Here is a 16,234-nt window from a genome sequence, read left to right on the forward strand (position 1 = left end):
ATCTCTAAGACCCAAGACTAACACTGAGCTTTATATACAAATTTACCTAAATAAAAATTGACTGCAACGGGATTCAAATCCAGCATACTTGACAAATAATATTTTGTGTCATCCACCGATACTAACCTTAAACTTCAGTTATGGGGACCAAAAAAGCATAATATAATATACTTGATTTGGAAATATAAACAAAAATCAACTGAAGCATTATATTAAGTACTTGAGTTGAAAGCGTTTTATCATATCTCTGATTTTTTTTTATCTTTTTAAGTTTAATATTTGTTACTCTTTCGTTTCTAAATAATTTGGAGAAGCGATTTGGAAGAACCCAACAATCACTGCTTGTAACACCTTAAATCAGAATGAGTCGAAAGTCTCACATCAGACCTAAAGTATTACATTGGGCCCTTGAGACAATCCCTGATTTTCAAAATCTATTTATTTTATTTTCGAAATATGCAATATGATATCAAATTAGACATAATTAACAATTATAAAAATATTTTACAAACTGAAACTCTGTGACACATACTTTAAAACCAAAATAATAAAACTCTAAGTTATAAATATGAATTAACGTCCTATGAATACATATGCCTACTAAAGCTACAATACATTACTCTAAAGAAGATGCTGGAAGTCCTTCTACAACGATGCTCCACGATCTGCTCTAACTACTGACCTGCGAACGAAAAACATTTGAACGTTGCTCTTACAAAGTCTAGTAGAAAAATCAGTAATCTAGAGAAGCATTATGAGTTCCATAAACATAAGCATGCTAAAGAAAGAGTATTAAGCAGGAGGTGGTACATGCATGATCTTAATCAAGTGTTACCTACTTAAGGTTTCTCTGTTAAGGGCCTTTCCATGAGTATACCTCTAAAGGGGTCTCTAACCCTAATGACTGTAAATGCTACGCATTATCTAAATGCAACACTGACACTCTTGTGCATTATCTGAATGCAACATTTACTCTGATGTGCATTATCTGAATGCAACACTGCTAGTATCTGGTCTCACATAGCCATCAGACACTAGTTAACTGAGGGAACATGGTATCACATAGCATCGGTGAAATTCCCACTAAGTTACTGAACGATCTCATGGTCCTCACATTTTCGTCAGGTAGATCATGGAGGGAACCTAGTCATCACATAGTAATCGTTACAATTCTCTCTCAACTAAAGCATTGGCTCAGTCTCACATAGTCGTCAAGCCAAGCTTTAAGGATATGTGTTGTACTAGACTGATGCAACTATACAAACAAATCTAATGGTCCAAAATGGCCACACAACACCGGCATTGCTAATTCACTTCTCGTGAGTGTTTGGGCCTCGCGCCCTAATTCGCCACTAAAGTGCCTCGTGCACTGGCAATGCCCCAATAGGGCAACTTAGGTAGTCTTACTACACTTTAGCATATCTAGACACACTAAAATGAGGTCACTATTTCACTAGTTATTATCTCGCTCGTTCTCTTACCTAGAAGATTATGTTGGAGGTATATTAGTATGTTACTTATACTAGTGTATTAAGGTGCTCTATTATGGTTATTCATCACTTAGGGTGTTTTAGTTATTTCTGTCTCTAAAGAAGTCTTTATGTATTTCGTGATTTTTCGACGATTACAATGTTTGTTGATCAATGGTTGTGATACTAGTTATCCCAATCCTTGCCTTAGTTTCATTATTGGATAGCGATACTCTATTTTCTCTTACCATGTTTTCCCTCAATTCGGCCTCGAATTAGGACAATTATACGTTCACCATCCGCTAATATTCTTGCAGTACACAACTCTACTATTTCATAATCTGATTATTTCGTCATACTGCTCGCTGGTACATCCTCTATAAAAGTCTTTCATTCTTAGGTATTCGCTACGTGTTCGATTAAAGTTACTTTAACGCATTACGTTCAGTATGGTTACTCTAGTTGTAACCCACTCCTATGAGTGTCTCTAGACCCCTTTGGCCTTTTATGTCTCCTACGAACTAAGTTATACCATTTTGGATCATCCCTGACTCTTACATGCCTTAATCAGGTCGAAACTAACCATCCAAAGTGAGTAGTATCGATACTCTACTCGTAGTATTGATACCCTAAGGTTAAGTATCGATACCCCTATGAGTATCGGTACAAAAAATGGCTTTTGTTGCTGAAAATGAGGCTTAATATCAATACTGTACACCCTAAATATCGGTACTGTAAGGGCAATATCAATACTCTCCCAGCAGTATCGATACTCCTTGCCTAAAATCCCTATATTTTGTCCCAATTCATCCAATATTGATACTCAAATCTAGAAATATCTTACTTAGGCTCAGAAAATACCCAAAAATCATCCCCAATGTTTTAGTTTGATTCCTAATCATGTGTTAAAGCTTTAGGAAGTTATTTAGGGGCTTAAAATGTCATAAAAACACATTCTTTACATCTAAAACGTTATTCAATCATGAAATCAAGTATGAACCCTAAAATGCTCAAATACATAAATCATAATAAATTCATCCATATTTATGAAAGCCTTAACACTCTAAAGAATTAGAAATACACTACATTGATATTAGATTATCGAAATAAAGCTCCTTTAACCTCCAAATACTCTTCTCTAGGGCTTAGATGATAAAACTCCACTTTCTCTAGCAAAATAAGAAACTCAAAGCTTGAATCCTTAAAACAGTGCTCAAAGTACTTACTTTTGATTTATGGAGCTTGGAGAGTAAGGAGATGGAAAATGAGAAAGAATGAAGAGGATATAAAAGCGTTCATCTTTTTTTTTTAAAAAAAGTGAAACTACAAATTTGATCCTTCCCCATTTTCTTACTATTCGAAAATTTTCATTTTATGGTTAACTGGATCCAATTCCAACCCAATTAAACCTAACGACTTGAAATATAAAATTCGCAAGGTCCACTGCTGTTGCCATACTTCGCATAAGTATTGCCTTCCTCATTTTCAGCTTAATTTTGTTAGTCACTTTTTCTTTCTCATGATGATTTTATTTGGCTGATAAAACTTCCATTTTTTTTGTCTTTTGGAAGATAGCCGCGGATCAAGTATGCAAGAAGCCTAGGGTTCAACCATACACTTTTAGAAGACAAGAACATATTATTAATAAAAAATAAATAAAAAAATAAAGTTTCTAAGATGAAGACCCCCCTACCAATCTCCCTCGATTCATCCATCTCTACAAGTAAGCACAAAAAATACAGAATCTTTCTTTGTTGCTCACTCAATCTGTTTCACCTCAACAAGTACACAATATTTTGTCTATTTTCAAGCATGTCTTGTTCTTCTCGGCTATTACTAGCTACCCATGTTAATAAATCTAAAGGCTAAAAACCAGTTATAAATAATGCCATGTTCTGTTCTTACAATCGATGTCTTCATTGATTATTGGCAATGAGTTGACTTATGGCTTTGAAGGACGTTACCCGTATTTTATTTTTGCTGCTATGGCTTATTTCGAAACTGAAGCAATTTGATTATGTCAGCAGCAGCAGATTCTCCAATGAAATTAAAATGTTAAAACATTATTTTCTAAGGTTCTCATACATTTGTTTAACAAGGAGGACATTATGTAAGTGATGAAATTATGAAGGAACAGGAGAGTTTAATCCTTAATATCTTTAATTGGTTTCAGTTATCTCCTTTTCACTCGATTTCTCTCATCTCAAAGGGATAAATATTTCACTCTTTATCTGTTAACAAAGTGAATAAATCAAATAAGCTACCATATTACGGTAGGAAAAAGAAATATTTCACTTCACAACCGGTATGTATAATTCTACAATAGTTCATGGTTCTTTCTTTAACTATTTATGAAAGAATAATACAAGAAAATTCTGCTTTTTTTTTTGTTAGAGCTTGCTGGACCTAACTAATAAACGATTGCAAATTTCATCAAAGGATGAAAGGCAACGACTATAATACGATTTTGAAATGAACCACTGTAATTAAAAGACAAGACCATGGCAAATTGTATACAAATCATAGATTGACTAGTAATTATATAAAGAATCAACAAATGATAATTCAATTACATCAGCAAACAATAATGGCGAACAGTGAAAACTAACAAAAGCATCTTACAACCAAAATAGCTATTGGCAACCAACAAGTGTCAAGGAGCTTATAACGGTTGCTTCAATTTGACCAAAACATGAGAGGAACTACCACAGCCAAAGCTATCAACTCACTAGCAATGCTCACAATTTCAAGCAATCAAAAGAACCAACGACTAGTTGAAACTGCAGCACAAGATCATGCAATAGTATTAACATAGAATGTGCACACAGCCCTACATCTTACACTAACATCTAACAGAATTTAGACGGAGATGGATCTTAAAAAGGAAAATTTTAAAAAAATAATCATTCGAGAGAGCAGACGTGTCGTCCCATCAAAAAAATCAATTTCTGTGCACAGTACCATGCTACTTTCATTAGTTTCCAGAGCATCGGCTTAATTGTACACAGCAACACGCCAAGGTTTGATTAAAAATGCATCATCTCTTCCACAACAATGTAAACCCTAACTTCCAGATTAAAGGAAAGCGAAAACTCATGAGAACTCAACCGAGCAAAGCTTCTTTTACTAAAACTAGGCGGCAGAGAAAGGAGAGGTTGTTTTGCGAAATTAAAAATGAAAATTTTATCCGAATGAGATAAATTGTCATATTAAAAACAAGAATTTGATACATACCTTTCAAGGTGATTTACAGAAGTACACACTGTAAATATATAAAGAATCCACAAATGAACATTCAATTAAATGTATAATAGACATATTTTATTGTCAATGAAAAACATCAGCGATCAATTTTGGTGAACAGTTAAATAAATAACAAACTAGCATCTTACAACCTACACAACTCTTGCGATAAAATATGTGTAATACAAAAACCAGGAATCAGCTTCGTCAATCAAATAATCAGCGAGCAGGAGCCAGATCAACGAGTTAGGACTGCATAAGCTCTCAACTAGCTGGCAACGCTCACAATTCGAAGCACATGTGCTTACACAAAGCACGAAAACTCATTCGTAACAAATGTGCTTGAAATCAGAAGCACTAATGACTAGTTGAAACTCCAGCACAATATCATCCAATAGTGTTAACATAGAGAGAGCACCAAGTTCCAGATCTAACACTATCATCTAACAAGATTACACTAGAGATTGATTTTAAAAAAGCAAAATTAAATAAAATAGTTAATCCAGTTTTTTTATAAACAAAATTAAATAAAAGAGAAACAGTGGCTGGAGAGTGAGAAACTGAAGAAATAAATGTAGAACTAAACCAGGCCCCCTCATCAAAGCCAAGCTCCGAGAGAGCAGACATGTCGTCCCATCGAAAGATTCAATCTCTGTGCACAGTACCATGCTACTTTCATTATTTTCCAGAGCATCGGCTTAATTGTACACAGCCACCCACCAAACTTTGATTAATATTATATCATCTTTTTCAAAACAATCTAAACCCTAACAGAAGCAATTACTCGGAGAGAGAAAAAACAAAAGGATTCAAACGAGCCGACTCTCTTTTACTCGAGTTAGGCTGCAGAATAAGGAGAGGCTCGGCAGATATATATAGTGAAGCCTCAATCTAGGGTTTTACTCCTTAAGGCATGAAAGTACTGAAACATCCTCCGTCTCATCTACCAAATTACATAATTACCTCCATTTAACTAAACACTCCGCCTTTTGGGGCTTGGGCCTCCGGCCAACTGCTGGTGTGTAACTAAGCGTAAATTATGCATTCAGTAATTAAATTATCAATTTTTATCTATTTCAGTATTTAAATTTTTAATTTTTTCAAAATCATATCTAATGTTTAGTTTTGTTTCATTTTAGTACCCCTGTTAAAATTTAACGTCTAGTCTTGAAACAAATTGAACTTTTAGGTACTAAAACAAACTAAAACTGATAGTTAGATACTAAGCGTGCTAAGTTTTTAACAGTGAGTACTAAAATGAAACAAAAATAAATATTAGGTATGATTTTGAAAACAATTGAAAGTTTAGGCACTAAAACAGATAAAAACTGATGGTTTAGGCATAAATACATAATTTACCCAATTAAGATTTAAAAATGTTTCAAAAACAAATGGAGTATTTATCTCTTTTTTTTTTAAATATTTAACAGATTGTTTTTTCTATACATTAAATCTTTAAGTATATTAAACTAAAAATTCATATATTTTATTAGAAAATATATTTAATTATACAATGCATTTTATTTTAAATTAAAAAAATATAGTCTCTTTTCATAAATTATTTTTATAAATTCAATAAATTTTAAACTTAACTGTATAAAGTTATTAAAATAATTATTTTTAATATTACTTTGTTGACATTTTATATATTTTGAAAGAAAATTACAGGAAGTTATTATTTTAATTTGTAAATAGAAAAAAAAAACTTATTTAATGTTTGTAGTAATAAAAAGGAATGTCATTTTTTCTAAAGAAATCGGATTTTAATAATTTTCCTAGGATGTGTATTACTACCTTATGTTTTGCATCTATTTTAATGTATAATATCGAATAAATTAAAATCTTATTTAATAAATTGTTGAGAAATCTAATTGATTAAAAACTAATACTTTTAATAATTTAATTTTATAAATACATTTGATAATTCAAAAATGAAAATCACCTGATGATATATTTATAAAAAGATGTTGAATATAAAAAGTTAGTAAGGAATTTCCTAATTTAAAAAGATAACACAAATAAATATCTGATTGTGGCGTGTAGAGATTGTTTGTCAAAAAAAATGTTCTGAACAAAATCAAATGAGTTGTGTGGAAAGTCAATGGACACGATGACACCAAATCTAAACTAGATATTTGCCCTTCAGTTTCCTTTCACACTTTGTTTTGTAAATGGAATAATGAAACTGAAATATAAATCTTCATTTTCCCAGCTGCGTTGGACAAGATCTCGACTTCGGTTTAACAAGGGCCATACTAAACTCTATATCATTGAGACTCACTTCACCAACAGCGATTTTTTTCTCAAGAACAACCAACACCAGACCCGAGGCCGACCAAACTCATATCGCCTGAGAAGAAGGCACGCAAATGGTCTGCAGGTGTGGCTCCAAGCGACTATGGTGCATCACCCACAACCTCCAAGCTTCGCAAGTACTGGGGTGGTGAAAATGAGGACCCTTTAACTTCTGATGACTACATTTGGAACAGTGAATTCGTTGATAGAATGAAGAAGCTAATCCAGGACCCCAATGCTGATGCTGTTGAGGATTCTTCACTTCAATCCTCCCCTGTTAAACTCCATTTCTCTTTCCATCGGTTTATTTGCCTTATCCTCACCATGGGGGTTTTTTTTTTGTCAATATTTGTGTTTTTTTAGTCTTTTTTTATGTTTCATTTTAGTCACTTTAGAAAAGATGTATGTATGTGATGATTTGATAGATATATTTGTAATTGGATTACTATGGTTTGGTGTAAGCAGGAAGAGCCGTCGGGATTCTTAAGCTTGAATCGAGTTATGAGCCTTGCCACGTTTGTCACTTTTAGCTCTGCAGTTTATTCCCTGTGGATATTTCTTTCTTCCATTTTGACTGCGGGTGTTATTGTTTTGTTTCTGATTGAAATTCTGGGAATATAATTAGTCTGGAAATCGATTTGAGCAAGGAACTTACATCACCTTCAAAGCCTGTGTTAGTGTTACAACAGGATGTTGAATTTACAACTCAAGTAAGATAAGAGCTCTTTATTTCCAGTCAGAACTAATTGCTCTAATGGAATTTTCTTTGTAATTACTCAAATTTTTTCTTATTTCCTTTTTCGGAATGAAATGACTAGCAGAACGATGGTGGTGTGTCGCGGTCAAGAAACACACAATATTTCATATTTTAGATTTTGAAGCCTAAATTCGACTTTAGTTTATACTTTAAGAAATAGGAGCTCTAGTTATGTTGATTCTTGACGTTTTCTTGTGGAAGGATGCTTCGATTGTTCTGCTATCCAGGACGATGTTCCGAGAACTGAGGCGACCTCAAGGAGACCCTGAGCTACTGGCTGCTCAATCGAGGAACAGTACTTTAAGGTTGTTTGAGTAGTTGGTTTTGATCATTTCATCTTATTTGTTACGGTTTCACTCTGTTTGTATCAATCATAAGAGATTTGTTAAGAATTCTCTTCTGTTTATAACTTTTGGAATTCCTGCTGCAGTTGAAAAAGAAGTTGCAAGTTCTCACCTTGGTTATTGGCGGCGTCGGATTAGTCTCAGCTTATGTTTCTTACTCTCCTGAAGTTGCTTCTAGGTCTGTACCTGTTTGTACATGTTTTAGTTATTCAGTACATTCTTAACAAATCATCTTGCAGTGTTCCTGCCATGATTAGACATTTTAACTAATATGTAGTTGCCATTGGTTGCTAACATTCTATGACATCATATTGTTCAAGCTCCGAAATATTGTTTTTAGTCATGGGTTAAGCATGATCATCTACATCAATTCCTTGTTAATAGTTATTGGTCCTAGCTTACCATTATTGTCAGATGTTTGTTAAGAGACCGTAATTTCAACAAAATCATGCCATCGCTAACTTGTTTTACCTAACAATCCCTGTTGAAAAGATAAAGATTGTTTAGTTGTGACTATAATTTATAGGTGGAAAAGGCATATTAATTTTTTAGTTCAAGCTCTACTATGTTGTTGAGTATAAAATTTTAAATTCAGAGTTCATCAATTTTCCTGACTGCAGCTTTGGTGTTGGGTTGCTTGGTTCGTTGGCGTATATGTGTATGCTGGGAAGCAGTGTAGATTCACTTGAAGGAGCAAAAAGGGTTATGAAGTAAGTAAAGTTGATTGTTTTTTCAAACCAATCTTGGAAATAAAATTCTCTCTTAGGGAGGACAAATGTTAGTAGCAATATGCAAGTGGAGAAATTGTTTTGAGTGCAGAAATACTCATTAGAGATATTTTGATTGTTAATTTACCTAAAGCAGATTGTCCTTTTATCAAAGTTCAGAAATAAATTTGTTCTTGGAATAAGGACAAAGTTTGGTAGGAAAACAGAACAAGAGAGTCACCATGTTTGCATGTCAAAACTAATTTAGCATTACTGAATATTGATGTAATGGAAGTTTTCCACTTTTGTCATATGAACTCTTCCTAGTCTAAAGTGACTTGATTTTAACCTTTTAGTTCATTTTGAGCTTTGGTTGCAGGGGGCAGTCACACAACCAAGGCTTTTAGTTCTTGTCGTATTGGTCATGATCTATAATCGTTGGAACGGGTAAGCACATCTTCTAGCATTCTTGAGCATTGCTTGTCTGTTAAGTGTTAACTTAAACAGACTCCTCTTCTGAAGTCAGTCTATTGAAGTTCTTGACATCTATGTTTGCCATTCCATCACCTACTTCTGATCATTACAATACCTTTACCTCTCTAGTATTTCTGTTATGATTTAGGATGAGAATATAGAAGAATTTTAGGGATTTCAGAAATAGAGAGATTTAGGTACAGAAAATGTGCTTCATTCATCAGATAAAGCCTTAAAGGATCGGTACAAATTATATATTTACAGTATCAGCTGTCAAAACAACATCTCTAACAAAATAACCACCCTATGTTGATTCACCATTCCCACTTCTCTCTTAAAACTCTCTTAACAGACTCAAGCCCAACTTATAAGCCCAACAGTAATTAAAACTAGGTTATTATAATAAACCCATTAACACCCCTCATATACCTCAGCCGCACCCCTAATCTTCCTTCGATTCCCAATTCTTCAGATATAACATCAATCCCTAACCTTCTTTTCAATCCCTAATTTCATTTGATTTTCCCCAATTTCTGCTGCTGCCTCCCAATCCTCTTTTCGAAATTTCCCCCAAATCACCATGATCAAACCCTAACTTCTCTACCATCATAACAATACCCCCTCCTCTAGAATATTCTTGTCCCCAATGATCGAATTGAGGAAATTATTGTCGCAATACCGTATAATCCACCCAAGTTGCTTCTGTTGGTCCCATATTCGTCCACTGAATGAGCAACTGAATGACTGCTCGATTCTGCCTTGTAATCACTCGTTGATCCAAAACAAGGGCTGGGTAAATCTTCAGTTGTCCATCCGACGCTACCTCAGGAGGATCGATCGAGATAAGTCCCTTTTTCCTTACTTTCTTCTTAAGTAAACTCACGTGGAAGACTGGATGTATTTTTGAATTTGCAGGCAGTTCTAATTTATAAGCAACCTGACCAATTATGTTTTGAATTTTGTAAGGTCCAAAATAACGGGCATCTAACTTCAAATTTCTTCTCAAGGCCAGTGATGCTTGTCTGTATGCCTGGAGTTTCAGGTAAACTTCATCGCCAATTTGAAACTCCCTATATGTTATATGTTTATCACTCATCTGCTTCATTCTATTAGTAGCTTTAAGTAGTTGCTCTCTTACTAATGAATTCAACTATTCCCTATGTTGCATGACATCCTGCACTGTCTCCACTCTAGAGTTTGTTGTCCATGTCACATTAGGAGCTTTATATCCATATAAAGCTTCAAATGGTGTCATATGTAGAGCAGAGTGGTAATTAGTATTGTACCACCACTCTGCCATAGGTAACCATTTAGACCAAGTCTCAGGTTTTAAGAAACACATACACCTCAAATAATGTTCTAAACATTGATTCAATCTCTCTGTCTGGCCATATGTCTCAGGATGATAGGCAATACTAAATAATGTAGTAAAACCCAACTGCTTCATTAATTCCTACCAAAATAGACTAGTGAAAGACTTATCCCTATCAGAAATAGTCACTTTAGGAGGACCATATAACTTATAAACCTGATCAAGATAAACTCTAGCAACTTCCAATACTGTATAGGGATGAGATAATGACATAAAATGAGCATACTTAGTGAATTTATCAATCACCACCAAAATGCAATTATACTTTGTTGAGGATGAAAAACCTTCAATGAAGTCCATTGTAATCACTTCCCAACCATTGTTTGGGACATGAATAGGTTGTAACAAGACTGGCTTAGAAATATGTTATGTTTTAGTCCTCTGACACACATCACACTATTGTATATGCTCTTGAATTAAAACTTTCATTCTTGGCTAGAAAAAATAAGACTTAATTTTTTGATAAGTAGCTTGAATACCTGAGTGACCTCCTTGTGGTGAATCATGCAAAGCCACAATTATATTCTGTCTAAGGTCCCCTTTTTTGCCTACATAAATCCTATTTTTGAAATACAAGACTCCTTTCAGTAATTTTCAGTCTTGTAGTTGATCTGGATTAATAACCAGAATAGGTATTTTTTTCTTGAGCTATAATATCTTCTTCATAACTCTTTTCAATATCATGTACCCAAGTAGGAGTTATAACAATAACTCCCATTTGAACAAATTCACCAGAATCCATTTGTTATCTAGAGAGTGCATCTGCAGCTTTGTTAGATTTATCATTCCTGTATTGAATAATATAATCCAACCCCAATAACTTCTGTTCAAGTAAATGTTTTAAGGGCTCATGATCTGTTTTAATACCAAAAGAACTACTCTCTAGATAATGCCTCCAATGAGAAACTGCCATCAAAATGGCCAAATACTCATTCTCATAGATTGAAAGATCTACATGCTTAGGACCCAAAGATTTACTCAAATAGGCTATAGGTCTTCCTGCTTGAGAAAGAACAACTCCAATCCTTTTGGAACTAGCATCAGTTTCCAAAAAAAACAATTTGCTCAAAATTAGGCAAAACCAAAACTGGAGCATTACACATAATTTCCTTTAGCTTTTCAAAAGTTGTTATAGCTTCTTGAGACCAATAAAACCTATCCTTTTTCAACATATTGGTTAAAGGCCTACTCAGTTCACCATATCCTCTGATGAATTTTTTGTAGTATCCAGTTAAACCCAAAAATCCTCTTAAAGCTTTCAGATTTTTAAGCAAAGGCCACTGTTTCATGGCTTTAATTTTGGTAGGATCTGTTGCCACCCCATCAGCTGATATTAAATGCCCTAGATATTCCACTTGCTACTGTCCAAAGAAGCACTTACTCCTTTTTGCATATAACCTGTTTTTCAACAGCATCTCCAAAACAACTCTTAGATGATGCTTACGCTCTACCAAGCTAGGACTGTAAACCAATATATCATCAAAAAAATACAAGAACAAACTTCCTTAAGTATGCTCCAAACAAATCATTCATCAAAACCTGAAAAGTAGTTGGAGCATTAGTAAGGCCAAAAGACATTACTTTAAATTCATTTTGTCCTTGATGAGTCCTAAAAGCAGTCTTGTAAATATCTTCCTCCTTGATTCTAATTTACCAATATCCAGACCTCAAATCAATTTTTGAAAAGAAAATAGCCCCATTCAATTCATCTAACAAATCCTTCACTATAGGAATAGGAAACTTATTTTTAACTGTAGCAGAATTAAGTCTCCTATAATCCACACAAAATCTCCAAGTTCCATCTTTCTTTTTAATAAGTAAACATGGAAAAGCAAAAGGACTTTTACTCACCTGAATGATAGAAAAAGATAACATTTCAGCAATCTGTTTCTAAACTTCAGCCTTATGATGATGAGCAAATGTATAAGGTCTAAGGTTTACTGGTTGTGTTCCCTGTTTAAGGACAATTGCATGATCATGTTTCCTACTAGGAGGCATTCCCCTTGGTTTTTCAAAAACTTCTTTAAACTCTTCTAGTAGGTCTTGTAATGGTAAAGGAATTTCACTGTCTTCTACTTCAACACTTAACAAATAAATCTCCTCAATCAATTCAATGTCTTTTTCTGCTAACTTCTGTAATTTCTCACTTGTGATAGATCTTATTAATGGCAACTTTTGAGACCCTTTTATAACTACAGTTTCTCCATTCTTCTCAAAACTGATAGTTTTAGTTTTAAAATTCATCATTATAGGGTTGAATTCTTCCATCCAATCCACCCCTAAAACCATATCACTACCTCCCAAAGCTAAGACTCTAAAGTCATGCTGAAAATCATAACCTTGCATCTTTCAGCTCACCTTATTACTCCTAGCAGTAGTGAACAACTTCTCACCATTAGCTACTGTGATGACTAATGGTTGGGTATGTACTAATTCAACCCCTTCCTTGGCCCATTTAGGAGTTACAAAACTATGGGTGTTGCCACTATCAATTAGCACATTAATAGGTTTTCCTCTGATAAAACCTTGGATCCTCAAGGCAGTATGTCTCACATTCCCTGTAATAGCATTGATAGAAATTTCCAAGGCCTCTTTAGCTTGATCTTCCACCTCTCCAGCCTCTCCTTCTATTAATTCTTGTTCAGCTGAGTCAGTAGGTTCCTTTTCCTCCATACAGTTTAGCTGTCTGACTTTGCACTGATGCCCAGGAGCAAATTTATCCCCACATTTAAAACACAAATTGTTAGCTCTTCTAAATTCCAGCAGATTTTGTTTTGTATTAGTATTAGGAGAAATTGACTTAGGCAAGAAATTCTTACTGCCACTGTTCTGTTGACTATGTGAAGAAGTGTAAGAAAAAAATTACTAGGAGATTTGTACTTCTTCACGTCAATCTCATTAGCAAACTCATATAATTTAGCTTGCCTATAAGCTTTAGATAAATTCTTAGGCTCCAACACTTTCACTTTATGTTTTAATTCCTCCTTGAGGCCACTAATAAAACTGAAAACAAAATAATTTTCCCTCAAATGCATGTTATGTTGCAACAAATAAGGCCTTAATTCCTCAAACTTTTATTAATACTCCTTCACACTACCCTTATGCATCAATTTATTGAATTCTTCAATAATATCAGAATAATTTCTATCACAAAATCTGTGACACAAGTCAACCTCAAATTCATGCCATGTCACTCTATACTTCTGCATAATGTAACCATCAATCCAGGTTTCAGCATTCCATACTAAATACATAGCAGCTATTTCCAGTTTCTGCTCCTCTGATATTCCAAACAAATTAAAAAAATGACATTTCCTAATCCAACCCCTAGGATTATTACCATCAAACATTGGTAGCTCCAATTTTGGTCTAGGTAGAACAGAACTCGTGTTCCCAAAAGAATTTTTAAAATAGTTTCTAGTGTCTACATGTTCATCTCCTCCCCCCTTAATCTCACTATAACTACCCATCCAATTTTCTTGCAACTTTGGATTAACAGTTTGATGATCAGTAAACCCCACATGTTTAGAAGTTAATATCCCTGGTTCATTAGGTTGAAAAGTATACTTCTCATGATCACTAAGAACCGTAATCAAACATGGCTGTGTACCTCCATTTTTGTCCTGTTTCTCAGCTGCTGTTGTTTGATTCTTCACTAACTGAGGTGAATCTTTTTCCTCAGCTGCTTGATTGACCAACTGTATGATCCTCTGCAAATACCCTCTGTTCTCAGCCATTCCTTCTTCTAATGTTTGTATCCTCCCTTCCAGCTCTGCTTTCTGCCCAGCCCACCAAGAAGATAAAGTCTCCTCCTTAACCTCTACTGCTGATTGTTCTGTTACTTCTGTGATTCTAGCTTTTTTCATTTTTCTTGTCTTTCTCAGTGTGAAAATTGATTTTGGATCACTAAAACTCAGCTCTGATTACCAATTATTATGATTTAGGATGAGAATATAGAAGAATTTTAGGGATTTCAAAAATAGAGAGATTTAGATACAGAAAATGTGCTTCATTCATCAGATAAATCTTTAAAGGATCGGTACAAATTATATATATACAGTACCAGCTGTCAAAACAACATCTCTAACAAAATAACCACCCCATGCTGACTCATCATTCCCACTTCTCTCCTAAAACTCTCTTAACAGACTCAAGCCCAACTTATAAGCCCAAGAATAATTAAAATTGGGTTATTATAATAAACCCATTAACACCCCTCATATACCTCAGTCGCACCGCTAATCTTTCTTCGATTCCTACTTTTTCAGATATAACATCAATCCCTAACCCCCTTTTCAATCCCTAATTTCATTCGATTCTTCCCCCAATTTCTACTTCTGCCTCCCAATCATCTCTTCGAAATTTCCCCCAAATCACCACGATCAAACCCTAACTTCCCTACCATCTTAATAATTTCTCTGTATTATGTAATTAGTCGTTGCTCTATTTTGTATAAATTTGTTGTTTATGGAGTTTCGATGTACTATGGAACTTGAAACTCTGGGGTTAAGAATCCCATTCAATAATGAAATATTCTAATGTAAAGTTAACTTTGTTGGCATTACTGCTTTTGACTTTCTTTAATTTGCAAGATGTTGTAACATCTGTTCTGTGGTTTGCCTAACGAGGTAAAAACATGTTGACAATGGATGTGTTGTGTTGGGTGTAGGATCCTTGTTCCAGAATATGGATACATGTAGTTACAATAGATCCCAATGTTGGTGGGATTCTTCACACACAAGATTGCAACTTTCTGTCAAGCTATAAATGATGCAGTTACTTTTGTTGGGGAAAAACAAAGGTCTTATATTAAAAAAACGGTTGAAGTATCACTCTTAGTAATCTTTATCATTGTTCACTGGAAAATGCTTTGAAGAAGACTATAATGCTTATTCTTGTACAATTTCTGTAAAATGCTGTTCTTTTCCATTCATTTGTGATTTCTTCTTGTTCATATATCTCTAGTACCTCAAAACGACGCATATCGGTGTGAACCTTGTGGGTACGTTCTGGATTTTAAATGCGTTGGACTGCTGTACGACAAGCATGATCTGACTCTAACTTATCACAACCTTTCTGATCCAAGCCAATATTATTGTAATATATGTGAAGAAAGATAGATAGACTCCTAATTTTACCATTATAAACAATATGACAGTTCCGTTCACATAGATTGTATTATCTAGATCTCCCATTTATCAAACTTGGGAGCACATTCAGACACGAAGGTCATCGTCACTCCCTCTGTCCCTCACCGTCGTCAAGGAGATCTAGAACCGCCCTTCACGTAATGTTTTTCATAAAATTTTCAACACACGGGCACTTGAATGTGATGAAATTGAATGCAACTTTATTGTGTATTGGAAGTGCCTTAGCAAACAAGAAAAGTGACAGTGATCAAGGGTACCTATAGATGGAACATTGGTAAAAAGGTTTGGTATGTTTGGGATAGAATACTGTAGCTTTCTGTTGTAATGGATTTACATAATGTAGTTTTTTCGTTAATAGAAAATTCATAAAAGAAAATAGAAGTCTACATGATTAAACCAGAAATAATAATCAAGGATTTATTG

General features: G+C 34.3%; 1 non-coding gene and 1 pseudogene across 1 annotated transcript; one reads left to right on the plus strand and one right to left on the minus strand.

Annotated features, from left to right (window-relative positions):
- The first annotated feature begins 1,052 nt into the window (after window positions 1-1,052).
- LOC120130977 lies at window positions 1,053-15,512 on the plus strand (annotated as a pseudogene).
- Window positions 5,283-5,393, minus strand: LOC120131096. The gene has a single exon (XR_005516890.1). It is a non-coding gene; the product is annotated as a small nucleolar RNA snoR100 (small nucleolar RNA).
- Window positions 15,513-16,234: the final 722 nt, after the last annotated feature.

The sequence above is a fragment of the Hibiscus syriacus genome, unplaced genomic scaffold (assembly GCF_006381635.1).
Source record: "Hibiscus syriacus cultivar Baekdansim isolate YM2019G1 unplaced genomic scaffold, ASM638163v2 tig00110548_pilon, whole genome shotgun sequence".
In the NCBI taxonomy this organism is placed as follows: Eukaryota; Viridiplantae; Streptophyta; class Magnoliopsida; order Malvales; family Malvaceae; genus Hibiscus; species Hibiscus syriacus.